The 6,000-nt window shown below is 40.3% G+C and overlaps 2 long non-coding RNA genes across 2 annotated transcripts in view; both read left to right on the top strand.

The window, feature by feature from the left end:
• The window catches only part of LOC138955136 (uncharacterized), an 83,780-nt gene that overhangs the window by 76,122 nt on the left and 1,658 nt on the right, over nucleotides 1–6,000 (top strand). The gene's annotated exons all lie outside the window — the stretch shown is intronic.
• LOC138955138 (uncharacterized) lies at nucleotides 1,894–2,438 on the top strand. Its single transcript, XR_011452117.1, has 2 exons — nucleotides 1,894–2,266; nucleotides 2,403–2,438. It is a non-coding gene; the product is annotated as an uncharacterized lncRNA (long non-coding RNA).

The raw sequence follows: 6,000 nt of genomic DNA on the forward strand, positions 1-6,000 counted from the left end.
CAAGGTTCCTGGTTGGATTCATTTTGTGCGAAATCCTTGCGCCGTCGACAGCCAGCGATGACTGTGATTATGTGCATTCGTTCTTTATTCCGTCGTGGATATTGTGAACAAATAGATATTTGGATTCATTAAGGAGAAAGAAAAGAGAGATCTAAAAACATGAAGTGGTTATATGCCAGGGGCAAAGAATAACTGCCCGCAGGAACTGCGCCGCGGAATCGTACCAAAGTCGAAAGTACAAATGACAGCAACAAAGGATTTGCGTGTCAGTATTAGAAAGGTCATCCGTGGTTTATATTTACGTATCATGTGATTGGGAAAAAAATTGTATTGTTTTTAATTTAAACAAAAAAGAAAAAAAGGGAAAGCAAACTATTCATCAGGCAAAAAAATAACTGACAACATTAACAGTAACTGCGACTTAAAATCGTAAATTGTATTCGAAAAAAGGAAAACTGCGACGCGGAATGTCACACAATTAGCAGTGCAGCACTCGGCAGACACATTGTTTTTTGTTATTCGTGACTTGGATATTTCAATCAGTTATGTGTTAATAGTTTTATTCTGGAAGAATGTGTGAATACTGTGTGAACAGTACACGTGGTGATTTTTGTCCGTATGGTTGATTGTTTTATGAAGGTTGTACATTTAATTGTTCTATTCTGTATAATCTTTTGTAAAGAGCCATAGGTTACGCACTTAAAAATGTCCAGTTATTATTGTTATTATTATTATTATAAGAAAAGGCATAACCAAAAGAAACGAGAAACGGAAATGCGACCGTCGATGGCACATAAGCGGAGGAAATACGACAAACTGCAGCAGAGAATTCACGTTTTCACATTAACCAACTTTATCTTCGGTTAGTTCGTTTGCCCTGTGATGAACGACATATTATTTTTAGCAGAAGAAAAAACAACCCTGCGATATGACAGCAGACATTGAAAAACGAACAACACCATCTTCGAACCTAAATCGTGCGTATGCGGACATACGTACGGCAGACAGGGACAAAGAATGTGCTTCTTGATATCAAAAAGCTTTATTCTCGGTTAAGCCTCGTATTAACTGGGCGGAGTCGACTTCAGAAAGCTCGCTGCACTTAGCTTTGGCGTTGCATATTTGATAAGATGTGTTGTTTCAGCAGAATAAGAAAGGACAGAGAGCGAAATGACGGAGAACTACGGCAAACGCACGACAGAAACTGTGAATCTGAATCGCATGTGTGCATGGAGGACTAAGGTGGACAACAGAGGCTTCAAACATGCTCAAAAACGAAGTGTGTCAATGGTTTGTGTTGTTAAGTTCAAAGAAGAAGAGAAAGCTACGTAAACATAAGAAATGAGAATGGCACAACAACTGCGACACAGAACGGCATGTATGCATGTATGCGGAAATACTCCGAAAAGAAACAATTTATGTACGTGTTTGTAAACGCAGTGTTTTAAGTGTTTGTTAATTTTTAATCGAGGATCCGAACATCACGAGGCCTACCATCACGAGGCCTACCATCACGAGGCCTACCATCACGAGGCCTACCATCACGAGGCCTACCATCACGAGGCCTACCGAATTAGATAGACGGCTAACGTTCTAAAATCAAGCCTCAGAGAAATACATTATTTTTTCCCTCATAATCCTTTAACTCATTGTCTCCCAGGCACGGATATATATGCGTACCCACTCATGTGGCTCTATCTGACCAGGTGCGGATATATCAGCTCAGACTGTTAGCTTCAGTCGCTTCCTGTAACGTCCATCTAACGCCTGCATTCCAGCGTGTTGATACACAGTTACTACACAGTTACTACAATTCTGAGTGACCTGTTTGCGCACAGCTGTTCTCGGCAACAAAAAACTTGGTCAACATAGCTGGGGTAGAAAGTATTAAAAGAAAACGGGGTTTGCAGCACGAGCGTTTTTTTTTTTAGATTAGTAAAACTTTGACGGCAGAGGGTAATTATTCAGAATCTTCCCTTAAATGCTCCATCGTACCAAAACATGAGGAGCGGGCATGCAGTAAATAGTTGTTGCCAAAGTTTTCACAACTGCTAAAGTTTTGCGGTTGCCATTTTGTTCATTCTTTCTTTTAGCCAGATACAATAAAGCGTTTGTGGTTTTGTTTACCAGCGGAGATTTTGCAATATAATAAAACGGGATGAAATGAAGGGCATAAATGATGAGACAAAGGGATTACGGAATAAAGATATCGCGGTAAGTGCACACAGTGGGTCGACTGGTGTAAATACTTAAAAGTGTATACTCGGTTACAGAGTTCTTCTCGTTCTGCGTTCGTGGGCTGAAACTCCCACGTACACTCGTGTTTTTGCAAGAGTGGAATTTTACGTGTATGACCGTTTTTACCCCGCCATTTAGGCAGCCATACGCCGCTTTCGGAGGAGGTTACAGAGTGAGTCGCACAATTTTCTTAATTTTTTTTTTAAATCTCCCCCCCAAAAAAAAACAACAACAGAAAGACAAAATTTGAAAAATGCGAATAATGATGTGTATATAGACCATCCATGGTACACACATGTTCGTGATGCGATGCCACAAATACACAAGCAATCCACCACCATCAACACTTACAAAACGAGCATAGGTTAGCGGCTATAGCTTTAAGTTTTCGCTTGACTGCACACGGCGAGGCCAGTTAGTCATGACTGGGCCAAAGCCCACGTCACTGACGACACGCTCCGTGATTTTTGTGAGATTTGATGACGTCAGCACTCCTGTTTATATGCGAAGCAGACATCTGTTTCCTATAACAAATTATATTGGGGACATTTTATGATTTCTCTTCGGAGTGTAGATGTATTAATGGAAGAACATTTCCGTAACATATAATCATGTATGTCCTTGGGCCGTTCTGCTGAACACAAAAATGTAAGTGTTCTACATGTATTAGGTTAGGTATTCGAAGCTGTTACGTACGTATCACAGAGAAAGTGTGATCGGACTCGAGCGGACGTCCTTGCCTGTGCCTTTCCGGTACACGTGCCTTGCTGTTGTCTGTTTTAATTAAAATCATCACCAATCAATCCTCTATGTCAGTGAACTTTATTGCAGGAAAAAGATATAAGAGCAAAGAACGTAGAAGGGGCGGTGTTGGGAACTGATCAGCATATGTTCTCCCGTTCTGTTGTGAATTACAACATATTCAGACATGCAACAAAAGCCAGATAACTTTGTGTTACTGCTGTTGAATTGTTGAATTTGGCACGCTGCCGCTTTGCACTCTAATGTGCATGTGTTTTGCTACTGAAAAAGTGACATTTATCTCACTAACACACTAAATGGAATAAAGCATATTTGCATTCAAATGAGTTAGTTTTTGCGAATATTTTCAACGAGGCTGAATATCAAATAACAATTTTCTCAGTCTCTGGTTTCACGCTCAAATGTTTTAAGAGAGTTCAGGCTTACACACGGATGTTTTACTGAACGCTTTACTTTAATTATGTCATGGCCGTCAACATCCGTTTAGTGAGGGCAAGTGACGATGGGTGACGCACGCATTTTGTTTAATGCAGGGTCACTAGTCGTTCAGTTTTCGCATAACACGCGCTGTGAGTACTTTCCGTGATTTCAACAATCGGTGGCCACTTGGCTTTTGGAAACTGTTGGGATCTGATCAGTTCGGACTTTAATTTGTCAATGAGCCAAAGAAAATAATCGACCGTTTGTTGTAAATGAGGTGAAATTGTGAAATCGTGGCTATATTTTTCATTTTGAAATTCGATTCGCTCTGTGAACTTTACTTCGATGTTCGAAGAAGGACATACCTACATGGTGGACGGAGAGGATCAATTTGAAACACTGTTCTTCATTTTGACCACTGTGTGGAAAACCGGTTAGAAAAAGAAATGGAGAATGAAAGTCGCTTGTTCATTGTAGTGCTTGTTATTCTCAGGAGACTGTTTCCGCATAAATATCACTTACTCTTATTCTTAATTGCACATGTCGTATGCATTTAGAGCGCTTACTTTCCTTTCTTTCACAAAGTTTATCAACAAGCCTGCAACGGAATGATTGACTGAATCAAAAAACAAGAAAGGTAGGTTGTTGTAACGTTTGTTATTGACAAAACAATATTTTGGAATATTAATATTGAATTTTGGAACGTTGGCAGTCTCTTTGTTTTTGGAATGATTGACTGTTTGACTAATGGCTGACTATAACTGGCCAACGATTTACTTCAGTGACGTCGCTTTCGTAAGAGGCGACTAACGGATTCTGTTTCTCCTTTTACCCTTGTTAAGTGTTTCTTGTATAGAATATAGTCAATTTTTGTAAAGATTTTAGTCAAGCAGTATGTAAGAAATGTTAAGTCCTTTGAACTGGAAACTTGCATTCTCCCGGCCCAGTAAAGTAATAATTATATTGTACTACGTTGCAAGCCCCTGGAGCAAATTTTTGATTAGTGCTTTTGTGAACAAGAAACAATTGACAAGTGGCTCTATCCCATCTCCCCCCTTTCCCCGTCGCGATATAACCTTCGTGGTTAAAAACGACGTTAAACACCAAATAAAAAAAGAAAGTGACGTCGCTTTAACTTGTCTGATGTGAAGAGAAAGGATACATGTTCCACCAATGGGCTGTTTGAATGAATCGCACAGACGGGAAGAATGCGGATGTTGAGCAAGACAAAGCTGGTTTCACCACATGCAGCTATAGGGAGGACGTCAGCCGGCTTTCTTTATCTCACACAAACTTAATACTGACTATTCCCCTACCCTCCAAAGTGCTGCTCATCGAACTTTGGACCATGTATTCCCCCCTTGGATTCTAATTTGTGATGAGAAATGGTATTTTTACTTTGAAGTTAGCTTCAACGCAAAATATTCCTTTTCTTATTCAAGGGGCGTAACCGCTCGGTGCGTTTTCGAATAAATCCAATTTGGGGTAAAATCGATCGAATTACATCACAAATCTGCTTCAGTTTCAAGATCTTGACATGCTTTTCTCCCTCAACATAATAGTAGCACTTGAAATTGGCAGAGAAACATTCAGTCTGAAGTTTATTTGGCTGACGCTTGGCTGACGCCTAGAGACTATCCACAGCTCACAATTACTGACTGTGAAGATGTCAGAATGTACCCACGTTTCTTGGAGTTCTTGCAAACGGACTTTGAAAGAATCTGTTTCAAAATTCGGTTGTCGCAGGATGTGTAGTTGGAGGATTTTGAAGGAATGTGTTGCAAAATACGGCATTGGTTCAGGATGTGTACATGCTGTAGATAGTTTCGAAACTTGGCGCGGCGGAAAACTGGATTTTCGTGAGCAATCTTGCAAGGACATTAAAGGAATTGGTTCAGGTCACCAATCGGCGTTCCTAGTATGTGTACATGATGTGGGTGGCCCCGGTGGTTGATCGTAAAGGAATTTGAAGGAAAGTGTCAAGAAGTGCGATTTTTTACGAATTAATTTCGTACTCGGACCCGGCTGGTCTTGACCTATTTTTGGATCTAAATTTAGATCAGGTAGATCACCACATCATGCACAAAAAGACACGTCACTAAGCAAACTATGTCAGACGTCATCATGAGTTTGTGTAAAACAAAATCGAGGCCGGAATCACTCAAGTTGAATCGAACTCCGACCAAACACCACGTAATAACTAGGTTAATTTATGCACTCGTGTGAACAAGAAACTGTCGAGCTTCACAGATGTCGTCGTTGGGTAGTTGAGTCACTTGAGAAAAAGTGACTCTATGTAATCGGTCAGTGTTAGTCTGTCCGGCCGGCCGTAGACACCACCTTAACGTTGGACTTTTCTCGGAAACTATCAAAGCGATCGGGCTCATATTTTGTTTAGTCGTGACCTCCAATGACCTCTACACTTTAACGATGGTTTCGTTGACCTTTGACCTTTTTCAAGGTCACAGGTCAGCGTCAAAGGAAAAATTAGACATTTTATATCTTTGACAAAGTTCATCGGATGTGATTGAAACTTTGTAGGATTATTCTTTACATCAAAGTATTTACATCTGTAGCCTT

This window comes from Littorina saxatilis, unplaced genomic scaffold, assembly GCF_037325665.1.
Source record: "Littorina saxatilis isolate snail1 unplaced genomic scaffold, US_GU_Lsax_2.0 scaffold_389, whole genome shotgun sequence".
Taxonomy (NCBI): Eukaryota; Metazoa; Mollusca; class Gastropoda; order Littorinimorpha; family Littorinidae; genus Littorina; species Littorina saxatilis.